General features: G+C 41.9%; 1 protein-coding gene across 2 annotated transcripts in view; it reads right to left on the bottom strand.

Moving 5' to 3' along the window:
- SGCD (sarcoglycan delta) overlaps positions 1–16,127 on the bottom strand; it is a 756,997-nt gene that overhangs the window by 596,818 nt on the left and 144,052 nt on the right. Inside the window, exon 2 of one of the 2 annotated variants that reach the window (XM_044281196.1) lies at positions 12,349–12,416. The gene's annotated coding sequence lies outside the window, so the exon portion shown is untranslated. The remainder of the gene's footprint in view (positions 1–12,348; positions 12,417–16,127) is intronic. The other variant, XM_044281197.1, reaches the window with a different exon arrangement.

The following is a 16,127-nucleotide window of genomic DNA, read 5'->3' as shown; positions in this document are numbered from 1 at the left end:
TGCTGGTGTTGGTCCACTGTGTTTTATCAAGGGCAGGGTCAATGCAGCTCGCTATCAGGAGATTTTGGAGCACTTCATGCTTCCATCTGCTGAAAAGCTATATGGAGATGAAGATTTCATTTTTCAGCACGACCTGGCACCTGCTCACAGTGCCAAAACCACTGGTAAATGGTTTACGGACCATGGTATTACTGTGCTCAATTGGCCTGCCAACTCTCCTGACCTGAACCCCATAGAGAATCTGTGGGATATTGGGAAGAGAAAGTTGAGAGACGCAAGACCCAACACTCTGGATGAGCTTAAGGCCGCTATCGAAGCATCCTGGGCCTCCATAACCCCTCAGCAGTGCCACAGGCTGATTGCCTCCATGCCACGCCGCATTGAAGCAGTCATTTCTGCAAAAGGATTCACGACCAAGTATTGAGTGCATAACTGAACATAATTATTTGAAGGTTTACTTTTTTTGTATTAAAAACACTTTTCTTTTATTGGTCGGATGAAATATGCAAATTTTTTGAGATAGGAAATTTGGGTTTTCATGAGCTGTATGCCAAAATCATCAATATTAAAACAATAAAAGGCTTGAACTACTTCAGTTGGTGTGTAATGAATCTAAAATATATGAAAGTCTAATGTTTATCAGTACATTACAGAAAATAATGAACTTTATCACAATATGCTAATTTTTTGAGAAGGACCTGTATACCATCGGTGCATTGCAGTGGAACACAGAATGGGGGTGACTATCAACATACTAATTAGCAATCTGGAGGTCACACTTATTAGTGATTGCAGACTCCTTTACTTGATATTTCCACCCCAAAAAAAAGGTTTTACTACCACCAACCAAATGTTCAGTGCAGACAAAAGTTTCTCAGGCCCTTTTTGCATAGGGAAGAGCATGATTTGGAATCAACTGCCTCCCTTTTACATCCGCATATAGGAGAGGTGGCAGGATATGGGAGTTATAGAGGTACCAGGCTACTGACTCCCTAAGGCTTCAAAATAGAGAGCCATACACATGAGCGGCTACTAGTTTTAGGCTAGATAGGATCTTCTAATGGCCAGCAGGGAAGGTGGGTTTTGCAGTCCCTAGGACACATCACTAATGTGCCCTCACTATAATCATGCAATCATAGTTATGGAAGAAAGAAAATGAGGTCCTCCAATCTGGGACAAGTGGGTCAGTCACTTTAGGCTACTTTCACACTTGCATTTTGGCTTTCCGTTTGTGAGATCCGTCATGGGCTCTTACAAGCGGCCCAAAATGGATCAGTTTTGCCCTAATGCATTCTGAATAGAAAAGGATCCGCTCAGAATGCATCAGTTTTCCTCTGTTCGGTCTCCATTCCGCTCTGGAGGCGGACACAAAAACGCTGTCTACAGGGCTTTGCTGTCCGCTTGACGAAACTGAGCCAAACGGACTGCGCTTTCTCTGACACAATCTGGCACAATAGAAAACGGATCCGTCCCCCATTGACTTTCAATGGAGTTCATGACGGATCCGTCTTGGCTATAGAAGACATAATACAAAAAGATCAGTTCATGACGGATGCATGCGGTTGTATTATTGTAACGGATCAGTTTTTGCAGATCCATGACGGATCCGCCCAAAACGCGAGTGTGAAAGTAGCCTTAGAAAGAAGAAATGTAGCAGGATCACGATAAGGCGCAAACAACACCGGCCAAACACTTGTAGCAGGATCACGATATGGCTTCCATTCATCTGCAATACATTTCTACTAACTATGCCTTTGGAGAGACTGGGCTTCTACTCCTGAAGATTTGGAACACTACGGCTGCCCACCCGGCGACTGAATACTTATTTTCTACAAATTCACAATAGTGTTGTGCCTATCTCTAGCACAACCATCTTAGGTGAGCCTCCACTTTTGTTCTATCAACTAGGTTGAAAATCTAGAACATACTACCCTATGGTGCGCTTTTCTTTCGTATGCTTTTCTAGCCACTAAACGCCTAATTACATAAGAAAGAAGAGTAACATGACACCAACATCTTTCCCACCTAGCAAAGGCTCACATTGTCTATTAGAGAAATGCATAGGCCCACCATATCCTCTCCATACCTTGCTTATTGTACCACTTTTGGATAGATTGCCCTCGTAATGTTTAATATGCAATGTTTTGCATGGTTTTGTTGAATAATTGAGAGAATCTAATGCAAATTATAGATTCGATTTACCTCAACTCAATCAAACAAATATTACACCCTATAGTATGGTACTATGCGTGAGATTTTGACTGCTGCTTATAGAACTCACTATTCACCAAGCAAATAATAGGGTTAGCCACAAGGTTATCCAAATATGCATACTGAAGAGGAGCTCAGCAAATAAATAGGTAATTTCAGTATGAACTCATCTGCATCTGATTATTGATAAGACGTCTTAATCCCAGCATGGTATTTCAGAGTATTATCGGATTCTCAGTCCTCCTGGAGAAATATAAATATATGTAAGTCGATAATATCTTCCCATGACATAGCTGTCACCTCTAAATTTTCACCATCTCTGGGACAATATCCACTATATTTCTATTTGGCATAAGGCCTCATGCACACGACTTTATCTGTTTGGCGGCCCGGAAATTGTAGATCTGCAAAATACGGATGCGGTTTGTGTGCAGAACCTTTGGCTTCAATGGGTTCCTGTTCCGCATTTTGCAGACATATTCTATCTTCTTGTGGAAAGGACATATAGATGTGGAAAACACATGGATGATCCGTGTACTGTCCGTATCCATATGTCTGTTCTGCAAAAACATAGAACATGTCCTATACATGTCTAAAGAGGTTCTCCATGCTTTAAAAAAAAAAAAAAACATCCTTTCTTCTGCCCTGTGGAAGAAAAATAGTTTGGTTAATACCCGTTAGTCATGCCGCCGATGTCGGCATCTCACTGGATATGTGGCCTTTTCTTCCTGTTCAGCTGCATTTACTAATATGCAGCTGAACATGAAGACAGGCGTACACATCCAGTCAGGACCCAAGTGGAAGAGTCTGCAGCCTTTTTGAGTGCAGTGAAGACGGTGGTATTGTCAGCCTGATGAACGGGTAAGTATGAACCAAACTATTTTTTTTACAGGGTGTATTTCTGTTTAGGCGCACAGACTGCCGGAGGATGTGGCTAATTTATGATGAGCCACATCCTCCGGCAGTCCGTGCACCTAAACAGAAATCTGTGACAGCTCAAAGCTGCCGTTGATTTGTCACTGGCCACGCCCCCTTAATGTCCTTGCCACACCTCCTTTCTGAAAAATGGCGAAGGGGGCATAAAACTGCCCTTTGCGACTTTTTAAAGCCACTTTTCTGGAGCAGGGAGATGATAAATCTCCCCCGTAAAGCGCAAAATTCTGAATCTGCTGTGTCTGCAGAGAACTGCAGCACGGCCACCGCTGCATCTCCCCGTTGCAGGGATGAAAACATCTGGCAGGGGGCGGGTTGCAGGAGCAGCTAATAGCAGGCTGTGACAGTGACCAACCTCCCTAGCGTCACCCGTGATTCTAGGGAGGCTGGTCAACGTCGCAGCCTGCTATTGGCTGCTTCGGAGGAATCCGGAGGGATACAGTTGCCGGGAACCTGGTAAGTATTATGTATAGGAGGGGCCTAGGCATTGTGGGGGATTTTTGTACTATTGGCTAACCCCTTTAATAAGGCAGTGACGATCACATCTGTACATAACATAGTCAGCTCATCTGCTTCAATGGGCACAGTGCAATGCGTCATTTCCCCTGTGGAGGCGCTGCAAGAAAATAGAACACTCCAGCAGATTACATATGATCCCACAGCAGGACACCCTGTCATAAGCCTGTCATGTATTTTTTTCACTGTAGCTCACAAGACAGACTCTCCACCCTGCTGGCGTACTTAAATATAACAAATTATTTCTCAGTTTTAGGGATGCTGGCAGCAATCTGACCTTTTTTTATCTAATCATTTGATTAATCATACATCAATTAATAAGGGAAATAGTCTACAGAGCTCTGTCCTTCTCTCTGCACCCCTGCAGGTCAGCTGTTTGAAGAGGCCACTGCACTCACAGGCCTCTTCAGGGACGGACTGGGAACCTAATTTGACCCGGGGGGGGGGGGGGGGGAACTAAAAGTGGCACCAATGTTGTAGATAGGTTCAAACTGATAGAAGATGGGGCAACACAAGTAGATGTGGCCAAAACAAATTGGCAGGGTCAGTAATACGGTGCAGCACAGAATACCTCCCCAGAAGCAGTCCCTCTGTGGTGGCCATGTTCTGTTCTCTTCCTTCTCCAATTGTCTCCAATATGGATATGGAGCAGGAGGCTTCGGAGATGAGATGTGGGCCACAACACCAAGCCCTACCTTCAGCATGTTGCCTGGACTTCCTAATAATGACCCCAATAGTTACCCTAGTAGTATGTACCCAGCCAGCAGCAGTGAGGAGGGCTCAGGTGGCCCTATTGGCATTGGACCACAGGGGTAATTCCCTGTAGGGTCTATGGCTAGTCCGCCATTTGGGCCTATTAAAGGCCAGTGATATCACATTTATCGGTCACATGGCCTAGGTGCAGCTCAGTCCCATTCAAGTGAATGTGGCTGAGCTGTGATACCAGGCACATCTGCTATACAATGTGTATAGCACATGGCGTGGCGAATCTTGTGAACTGAGCTGGCACTGGATTTCTGAAGAACCTATGGCGGGCAAGAGGGGTGAAAGAGGAGGGGTTTTATATGAATAGCGACGAGGGGCCTGGGCACCGGCCGATTTAACGGCGCCCCTGGGCACCTTCAGACCTAATGTGCATATTAAATAAAAGTGTTTTTTGAAGAAAATAAGCGACGGACAACTAAACAGTAAGTAGCATTCCAATATGGGGACTATAATGCTGATAATGGTGTTAGTGTTCTATAATGGTCAGTATAGGTGAAAGACTCCCTTTAACCCCTTAAGGACTCAGCCCTATTTCACCTTAAAGACTTGGCCATTTTTTGCAAATCTGACCAGTGTCACTTTGAGTGCTCATAACTTTAAAACACTTTGACTTATCCAGGCCATTCTGAGATTGTTTTTTCGTCACATATTGTACTTCATGACACTGGTAAAATGAAGTCAAAATTTTTTATTTTATTTACCAAAAATTTTGAAAAATTTGCAAATTTCAAAGTTTCAGTTTCTCTACTTCTGTAATACATAGTAATACCCCCCAAAATTGTGATGACTTCACATTCCCCATATGTCTACTTCATGGTTGAATTATTTTGGGAATGATATTTTATTTTTGGGGATGTTACAAGGCTTAGAAGTTTAGAAGCAAATCTTGAAATTTTTCAGAAATTTACAAAAACCCAATTTTTAGGGACCACTACAGCTCTGAAGTCACTTTGCGAGGCTTACATAATAGAAACCGCCCAGAAATGACCCCATTCTATAAACTACAACCCTCAAGGTATTCAAAACTGATTTTACAAACTTTGTTAACCCTTTAGGTGTTGCACAAGAGTTATTGGCAAATGGGGATGAAATTTGAGAATTTCATTTTTTTGCCTAATTTTCCATTTTAACCCCTTTTTTCCATCTTTATTTTTATTGCCCTGACTCTGCCGTTTACAGAAACACCCCATATGTGTCCGTAAACTACTGTACGGCCACACAGCGGGGTGTAGAGTGAAAGGTGCGCCGTATGGTTTTTGGAAGCAAGATTTTGCTGGACTGTTTTTTTGACACCATGTTCCATTTGAAGCCCCCCTGATGCACCCCTAGAGTAGAAAATCCATAAAAGTGACCCCATCTAAGAAACTACACCCCTCAAGGTATTCAAAACTGATTTTACAAACTTTGTTAACCCTTTAGGTGTTGCACAAGATTTAATGGAAAATAGAGATACAATTTCAAAATGTCACTTTTTTGGCAGATTTTCCATTTAATTATTTTTTTTCCAGTTACAAAGCAAGGGTTAACAGCCAAACAAAACTCATTATTTATGGCCCTAATTCTGTAGTTTACAGAAACACCCCATATGTGGTCGTAAACCGCTGTACGGACACACGGCAGAGTGCAGGAGGAAAGGAATGCCATACGGTTTTTGGAAGGCAGATTTTGCTGGACTGTTTTTTTTTTTACACCATGTCCCATTTGAAGCCCCCCTGATGCACCCCTAGAGTAGAAACTCCAAAAAATAGAAACTACGGGATAGGGTGGCAGTTTTGTTGGTACTAGTTTAGGGTAAATATGATTTTCGGTTGCTCTATATTACAATTTTAGTGCGGCAAGGTAACAAGAAATAGCTTTTTTGGCACTTTTTTATTTTTTTTATTTACAACATTCATCTGACAGGTTAGATCATGTGGTAATTTTATAGAGCAGGTTGTCACAGACGCGGTGATACCTAATATGTATACAATTTTTTTTATTTATGTAAGTTTTATTCAATAACTTCATTTTTAAAACCCCAAACATTTTTTAGTGTCTCCATAGTCTAAGAGCCATAGTTTTTTCAGTTTTTGGGCGATTATCTTAATTAGGGTCTCATTTTTTGCGGGATGAGATGGCGGTTTGATTGGCACTATTTTGGGGTGCATATGACTTTTTGATTGCTTGCTATTACACTTTTTGTGACGTAAGATGACATAAAATTGCTTTTTTTACACCGTTTTTATTTTTTACGGTGGTCACCTGAGGGGTTAGGTCATGTGATATTTTTATAGAGCCGGTCGATACGGACGCGGTGATACCTAATATGTATACTTTATTTTTATTTATGTAAGTTTTACACAATGATTTCATTTTTTAAACAAAAAAAAATCATGTTTTAGTGTTTCCATAGTCTAAGAGCCATAGTTTTTTCAGTTTTTCGGCGATTATCTTGGGTAGGGTATGATTTTTGTGGGATGAGATGACGGTTTGATTGGTACTAGTTTGGCGTACATGCGACTTTCTTGAGCACTTTTAATTTACCTTTTTTGGGAAGTAAGGTGGGCAAAATTTAAATTTTCTCATAGTTTTTATTTTTTTATTTTTATGGCATTTACCGTGCGGGGAAAGTAACATGACCGTTTTATAGATCAGGTCGTTACGGACGCGGCGATACCTAATATGTGTAGTGTATTTTTATTTATTTTTTTATTCAGTGATAAATGTGTTTTTTTTTTCTTAACTTTTTTCACTTTTTTTTTTTTTTTTTTTACCCAGACCCACTTGGTTCTTGAAGATCCAGTGGGTCTGATGTCTGTATAATACAGTACAGTACCCTATATACACTGAACTTACACTGAACAGATCTATGCTTTTAGCATAGATCTGTTCAGCACCATGGACAGCAGGACGCCTGAGAAGGCATCCTGTTGCCATGGGAACCTTCCCCGTCTGCCACAACTTCGCAGACGGGGAAGGGTGAGGACGGGGCTGGCAGGGGGCTGACGGGGGGCGCTCTCCCTCTCTATCGGGGGGTTGCAAAGGCACAGCAGCCCCCGATGGGAGAGGGAGGGAGCTTCCTGACCGATGACAGTTAACCTTTTCCATACAGCGGTCCGTACGGACCGTGGTATGGAAAGGGTTAAACGGCTGACATCTGCACAGATGTCAGCCGTTTATATACCAGGGTGTCAGCAATGTGCTGACACCCTGGTATAACCACTAGACGCCAACGAATTTTCAAGGGGAGGCGGGCGGGGAATCGCGATCCCGCCTGCCGCACCGCCCGCCTCCCACAACGCCTGCACCGCCTGCGACACCCCCCCTGCACCACCCGCCGGCATTAAATCATGCGGGGGGGTGCAAAATCGGCATTTTGGGCATTTTAAAGTTTCTGATCCAAGGGACCACGGGGATCAGAAACTGCAGAAATTGCTGCAAACCGCAGGTCTGAATTGACCTGCGGTTTGCGGCGATCGCCGATACGGGGGGTCACATGACCCCCCCTGGCGTTGTGACAGGACAGGCATCCCGTTGCGATTAACCCCCGCGGCGCCAGAATATCTATTTAAAGTTAGGACGTACCGGTACGCCCTGAGTCCTTAAGGACTCGGGAAATAGGGCGTACCGGTACGCTCTACGTCCTTAAGGGGTTAAGGAATTACAGCTATTTGATATGTAGCTGCCTCTTTTTCGAGGGACCAAAGGTATTTGGACTATCATCTCAAAAGCTATTTAATGTGCTGCATGGGCTATTTCATTGCTAGTCCATCATCAATTAAGCAGTTAAAAGGTCTGGAGTTGATTCCAGATGTGGCTGTGAAACCACAACATGCGGTCAAACTCTCAATGGAAGTGAAAACAGACCATCATTAGGCTGAAAAAAAAAGAAATCCATCAGAGTGATAGTTGAAATGTTAGGAGTGGTAAAAAAAAAAGTGAAGAATTCTCTCCAGGAAGTAGGTGTATCAGTATCTAAGTTCTACACAAACATAAAAGTGGATTCTTTATGGTAAGAGCAGTGAGACTATGTAACTCTCTGCCTGAGGAGGTGGAGATGGTGAATTCACTAAAAGAGTTCAAGAGGGGCCTGGATGTACTTCTGGAGTGTAAAAATATTACAGGTTATTGTTACTAGATTTCTGGAGAAGTTGTTGATCTAGGGTGTTATTCTGACTGCCTGATTAGAGTCAAGAAGGAATGAGGAGAATTGCCTTCTACCTCAGTTTTTCTTTGCCTTGCTCTGGATCAACTTGCAGGATACTAGGTTAAACTGGATGGACAGATGTCTTTTTTCAGCCTTACCAACTACGTATGTTACCATAAAGAGAAGACAATGAGAGAAAATACAGAGGGGTCAACACAAGGTGCAAACAATTAATCAGCCTTAAAAATAGAAGGCCAGATTAAACTTTGCCAAAAAACATAAAATGAAGACAGCCAAGTTCTAGAACAGCATTCTTTGGACAGAAACTAAGACCAACCTGTACCAGAGTGATGGGAAGAAGAAAATATGGAGAAGGCTTTGAACAGCTCATAACCCAAAGCACACCATATCCTCTGTAAAACTGCATGGCTTCCATTGACACTGGGTCACTAGTATTTATTGATGATGTGACTGAAGAGAGAAGCAGTTGGAGGAATTGTGAAGTATACAGGAATATTCTTTCTGCTCAGAATCAGAGGAATGCAGCAAGATTGATTGGACGGCACTTCACAGTACAGATGGACAATGACCCAAATTATAATGTGAAAGCACCCCAGAAGTTTTTTAATGCAAAGAAGTGAAATATTCTGCAGTGAGTCTGAGTCAATCACCAGATCTCCACTCGATCGAGCATGCCCCACAAACAGGCAAAGCATCACAAAGCAGAAAACCCAGCGTTTGGTGATGTCATGGGTTCCAGACTTCAGGCAGTCATTACCTGCAAAGGATTCTTGACAAAGTATTAAAATTAATATTTTATTTATGGTAATGTTATTTTGTCCTATTCCTTTTAATGATGGGCCATGCAGGAAAAAAAATAAATTATGGGGCCAGACATACAGACCTGTCACCCTTCACCGTACATGGAAAAAATTATTTATTTTGGTGGCCGTGACCTACGCAAAGCCTCTGCACATTTTTCACTGAGCAATACATTAGCCAAACAGCTAAAGTCAAAATTTATATAATAAAGATAATATTTTATGTCTATAGGGCACAGAGATGTTTACAATCTTGGTCACCTCTGACCTACTGAGCTTACAATCCAATCCTTTAATATGTGAAGACCACACAGATAATAAGAGAGCTCCTTGGAGATTTTAAAGGAATGGGAGATAACAACACAATGACTTACATTTTGTCTTTCAGGTTTCCTTTTATAACCAAGCAGAAAACTATGGCAGTCTATTATATTCTGACAGAACAGATCCAAGACAATCCACATTTGTGAGAAGGTTCATCCACCTATTACTTAATCACAGGTTGTCTTTTTTCTCAGACCCTTAATCATCTGGCAATCTGGTATAAAAAGGGTTGTCCCTTGAGTAATGTAAAAAAAATGAAAATTGGGTATCATATAGTACATCACAATCTCTTTCTAACGAAACTAGAACCAGCCCTGTTCCTCACAAGGATCCAAAGATCTCACCATTCATTGCTCCAATTGGTCTTCTAGATTTATTTCAAGCTGGTAGGTCAGGGAACATGTCCTTTCTCAGGGGCATGTCCTTTCTGCTGCAGCTTTCTCCCTGTAACCGTTACAGCTTCTAACAGCTTGTGGCGGTTGAAGGATGGAACTGAGCATGTGTGACCATCTCTGCGAGGTGGACAGAGAATGAAGGAAAAGAATAAACAGCAGGTGGCACTATACAAATATATTTTATTGAATAACTAGGTGACTACTCTAAATTTGTTATTACATTAATTTACAAAAGTATTGAGATCCAGGTGCTTGTTTGAAAAATGGAGAATATTTTTTTGTGGGACAACCCTTTAGGTTTTTCAATTCCTCTTATGTACGCATGGACACTCTGATTCTTCCAGAGTGAGGAATGCTCTTTACAGCCATCCTTACTCTGGCTAATCGAGGAAGGTTCAGAAGAAGAACCTCCTTCTATAAACTCAGAATTCCTTAATAAGGGTACTCGAAAATGGGTTTCTCACTCAGATAACACTTTTATGATCAATGGAAGGTAAGTAATGAATGCACACCAATTATATGCCGAAAATGTATGTGATCCTACAATACTAATCACTATCAAATAGGTAAAATTACAATTTTCAGAACTGATATTTTTTAGGTGTAAATATAACTTTTTCATAACATTTACCTCTGCTGCTAATTGTAAAGTTTCCTAAACTCAAAGCAGCTCCTTTCTCTTTGATGTTCTGATTAATGATGACAACATAACGGAGTGATAATCTCTAATGATCTATCATCCAAATAAAAAGCTATTCACCGACCACAAGATTGGATCATCACAAAGACGTCTGGCAGTCAGACAGAAGCTGTGTTTGTGACTGAAAATAATGCATTGTATTATTGAAAATAGGGCAGAGTTTCATTTCTTTCATTTTATAATGTTAAGGTCAATTGGAAAATAATGATATGAACAATGCATGTTTCATGCACTCCCTTGTGATATGAATAAAGTCTAAAACCAACTGTTTTATATTATAAAGGAAAGCTAGGGGTATCTTTATATAAAAGACATAAGCAACTAAATAAACTTTGCAAAGCCACCTGGACACACGACAGCATGACAATATACGCAGCTAAAACTTGCCTTATTAATCACTGTTTCACGTATTCTTTAGATAAACTGGTAGTACAGCTCTCCACTGTACCACAACGGGTCATGTCAGCCCAGCCTTGAAGTGAATGTCCACCTTTTAACATATGTTGTTTTAGAGAGAGGCAGAGATCTCCTACATGTAGGTGAACAATTAAAGGGGTAGTCTGGGACTGGACAACAATTTGGCCTGGACAGTTACAAACAAACTGGACATTAGAGAATATTGTGGCTAAAAACACTAGGAGAGCTTTCTTAAGCTAAATGCACCAAAATGTTGGCTTTTTTTTGTAAAAAAAAAAAAATAAAAATGCTTTGAATGTACAAAGTATTTATATGTTTAGACATGCATGATGCCTAATGTGCACCAAAACTCCACCAACATATTGTCACCAAATTTTGGTGCAAATTTGGTGTTACATTAGACAAAAGTGTGTAAAGATGCACAAAATTTATGAGCCATAATGAGCCACTTAAAAAAAATATAGTGCACCTTCAGACTGTCTTGTGTAAAACCCCTTTAGATGGTCTAAACTAGCAGGCAATTATCTGGAATGAACTGCAGCAATCTCTTCTGCAATCGCTCAGCCTCATACAGATTCATTGTTTCTGGGCAGCAGATCCCTATTTACACAGGATGAGCTGCTGCCCAGAAATGATGATTTTGGTGTCTGCATTAATAATCTTTTCACCTGATGAATAAGTGTTGGCTTGGTCTTCTGGTGACACTGATACCTTTACGCAGGGCAATTATCAGGAACGATCCTTCCTAAAAACACTCCTTCCTGAAAATTGTCCCTATTGTCAGCCCCCTTAAAGGGGTTCTCCAGGAATACAGATTTTTTGAGCAAGTGCCCATTAGCTGCAGCGGAACCTAACCATGCCCAGGTAGCCCAGGAAGGAACAAGCCAAGGACCGCAACAGAGGACTCATCGCTGAGGACCGGAGCGACAGGGAGCAGGTAAGTATGAATCTTCTGTTTATGATGGTAGGCTGTGGGCAAAATCAGTATTTCTGGAGAACTCCTTACGTTTACACAGTTTTAGTAAATCTTCCCCAATGTGCCCACAGTTCCACATCATGGCCTGTCAGAAGGAGGTTGTACATACTGTCAATCAATGCATTATAGATCTCAATGTACTTTATATACAAGGTATGGTTTACCTTAAGAAAACAAAGGGTCCTATGTAGTTCAGCTACAAGGCATCCATTGCGCAGGGGCCCCGTACCTGCTAAGAGAAAATATAATAATTTATTTTCAGATCAGAATAAAAACCAAAATCAGTACATACTGTATTTTTAGAAAACCAATTCAATAATTTTTTGGGTTCACATTGATGTTCCTAAAACGTTTTTCTAACAGAACCTGTCACATTAAACATGGTGTCTGATCTGCAAGCAGATTACACAGCAATGCGCTGCTTCTTTCGTGCTGTATAAAAGATGCAATCAGTCTACAAATGAATTGCTTGCTCATTTGTCGGTTGATCTGCAGCACAATTACACGGGCCAATTATCGGGAACGAGCGTTTTCTATGAACTCTTGCTGCTGATAATTGGACCAAAAATTGAGGAGTGTAATAGGATTAGAGTCAATTAAAAGATATGATGATGAGGTAACGATGTTGGGTTAATCTACAAAAAAGACAGATATGGACCAGCAATTGCCCCTTTCCATAAAAAAATGTGCCTTCAGCCTTACAGATGATAGCAAACCTTGTCAATAATAGAGAGGTAGTAAAAACTTGTAATACAAAAATGACACATGAATTCCTTAGAGATTGTCTTCCATAGAATGACTTATATATATTACATTACATTCAAAGAACATCCAGTGTAATTGGATTAATTACTGTAATGGCTATAGCATTTTTTTTTTTAAGATTATGAGATTATACTTTTGTGAGTAGGAAGATGAGGAGGTATTTATTTTTAACATAACAATGAATCATGAATTTCCAACCTTTGTATTGTAAGCCGGTCAAACCTATAAAGAACCCAAATAAGTATTCAACCTTAGGCTACTTTCACACTAGCGTTCGATCGGATCCGTTCTGAACGGATCCGCTCATATTAATGCAGACGGTGGCTCCGTTCAGAACGGATCCGTTTGCATTACCATGAACAAAAAAAAAAAAAAAAATATTTTTTTTTTGTTCATGATAGTGCAAACGGATCCGTTTTGACTTTACATTGAAAGTCAATGGGAGACGGATCCGTTTGAAAATTGAGCCATACTGTGTCAACTTCAAACGGATCCGTCCCCATTGACTTACATTGTAGGTCTGGACGGATCCGTTTGCCTCCGCACGGCCAGGCGGACACCAGAACGCTGCAAGCAGCGTTCAGGTGTCCGCCTGCTGAGCGGAGCGGAGGACAGACGGAGCCAGACTGATGCATTCTGAGCGGATCCGTATCCATTCAGAATGTATTAGGGCTGGACGGATCAGTTCGGGGGCGCTTGTGAGAGCCTTCAAACGGAACTCACAAGCGGAGCCCCGAACGCAAGTGTGAAAGTAGCCTAAGAGAAGTGCAGAAGATGTGTTCCATGGATGTCCTAGCCAGATTTAAAGGAACATCGGGCTTCCACACATCCCTGACTAGGAAACAGTATCCGATACCAAGTCAACTCGCATAGCAGAAATACATTTTGAGGACCAAATCTAACTAAGTGATAAACTAAACACAAGTTCCAAATGCAAATCAGAAATGTTTCATGGATATAATACCTTATAACTAGTATCAGATATCTAATAACCTACCAAAATCACACATAGGCTACTTTCACACTCAAGTTTGGTGGGGATCCGTCATGGATCTGCACAAACACATCCGTTCAGATAACTAAAAACAGCGTTTTGGTGTCCGCCTCCTGCATTCTGAGCGGATCCTTTCAGAATGCATTAAGGGCAAAACTGATCCGTTTTGGACCGCCTCGTGAGATCCCTGAACGGATCTCACAAATGGAAACCGAAATGCCAGTGTGAAAGTAGCCATAGGGAAAAAGTAAGGCTACTTTCACACTAGCGTTTTTCTTTTCCGGCATAGAGCTCCGTCCTAAGGGCTCAATACCGGAAAATAACTGATCAGTTTTATCCTAACGCATTCTGAATGGAGGGCAATCTGTTCAGGAAGCATTAGGATGTCTTCAGTTCAGTCTTTTTGACTTTTCAGGATGGAGATAATACTGCCACATGCTGCGATTTTATCTTCGGCCAAAAAAACCGAACACTTGCCTGAATGCCGGATCCAGCATTTTTTTTCCATTGGAATGTATTAGTGCCAGATCCGGCTGTCACGGCCATGACCGTGACTCCTCAACCGCATGCGGTTGCCTGCGGTTTGGTTTAGTGTTCAATCACAGGTGAGGGCTGCTGGTGTGTGGCCTCACTTGTGGTTGCCGCGGGCAACCTGTCGTATGAGTTGGTTTCTGCAGAGCAGCCTGAGCGGTGCTGGGCAGCTTGCTGCATGCATGCGGTTGCACCTAGCAACCTTTCTGTTAGGTGTGTGTGTGTGTGTACACTTGGTTTTATGTGTGGTGTGCACTGACCCTTCCCTTCACTGTGGTTGTCCGTGGCAACGTTTGGTCGTTGTTGTACATGTGGTGGCAGTGTCCCGGCCTTCGGGCAACAGCCACAGTGTGTGTTAGTGAGTTGGACACTTTCCCTTTAATGTGTTTCCCTTCTCTGGTGCTGGAAGGGTTAACTCCCTTCCCAGTGTGGGTGTGTCTGACTGTGGGGTGTGGCTTCTTGGCCTATAAAGCCTCACTGTTTTGCCAGGTCTGGAGGTTGCTTCAGCCATGCTTTGCTGGAGCAGCCTCCTGTATTTTCTACCTGCCAGTGAGAGCCACCCCTGTGGTCATAACCATTATGTCACATTTAAGTTTATGTCCAGTTATGTGTGATGTCTACTTGATGTTTCCTTGTGATTTTGTGCAGCTATGGATCTGGGTCCCTGTGTGCGGATGTGTTCTGAACTTCTCCTTGCCAGCACAGGCATCCAGTCAGCAAGGCTGTGGCAGGTAGGTGGAACTCCTTGTTCACTTGCCATATCCATAGAGCTGTTTATGTTCCCCCTTTTCCAGCAGCTTGGCCATTGAGACTCCTGCTCCTCTGTGCCTAGGAGGAGTAGGTTGTCTTACCCTGACTCCTAGCTAGGGACCGGACGGAGGGTAAGTCAGGGCTCCTAGGTTCCTGCGCATGGGTCCTCCTACCTTTAAGGTCGGCCCATGCAGATAGGAGTTAGGGTCAGGTTAGGGATGCTGTAGGAGGTGACCTGCTCCCTATCCTGTTGTCCTGGCCAAGCAGCCATAACATCATCTGGCATCGCACGGCTGAGGGTTTCCCCCATCCTCAGCCGTGAAACCGGCATTCAAATTGCCGCATTTTTCAGGATCCTGATCAGTTCTTAAAAATGCCTGATCAGTCTGAAAAAATTACATGCTTTTGCATACAGTTTGCCTGATCAGGCCTGCCGGAATCAAACAACACAAGTGTGAAAGTACCCTAAGTCACCTTTACCGCACCCTTCAAAATCTTTCAAACCATCTTCGTGTTCAGTTCTAAGATGACATCACTTAAAAAATGACATTTTGGCAGTACAAAAAAATGACAATTTACAAAAAATATGTATGCCCAATGAAATTGACTAGGAGTTTCATGATGATTTGCCAATCTCTATAGGTAGTTCAACACCTTTTCTAACAATTGGAATGATTAATAATTTATGACAAATATTTCTGATAAGGCAAAAAACAATGCAATAATGTTAGAAGATGACATAAAAGCATTATTTATATACCATCTCATAAGAGAAGGAAAGCCATGACAATAATATATATTGTGCATGTATTTCTTTAGTAGAATCATAATTAATATACTAGACTTGAAATGGATGTGAGGTGATATAATGACAGACACAGAATGTGTTAATCCTGGTAATAT

Source organism: Bufo gargarizans, chromosome 2 (genome assembly GCF_014858855.1).
Source record: "Bufo gargarizans isolate SCDJY-AF-19 chromosome 2, ASM1485885v1, whole genome shotgun sequence".
NCBI lineage: Eukaryota > Metazoa > Chordata > Amphibia > Anura > Bufonidae > Bufo > Bufo gargarizans.
This window is presented reverse-complemented; position numbering and strand designations above follow the sequence as displayed.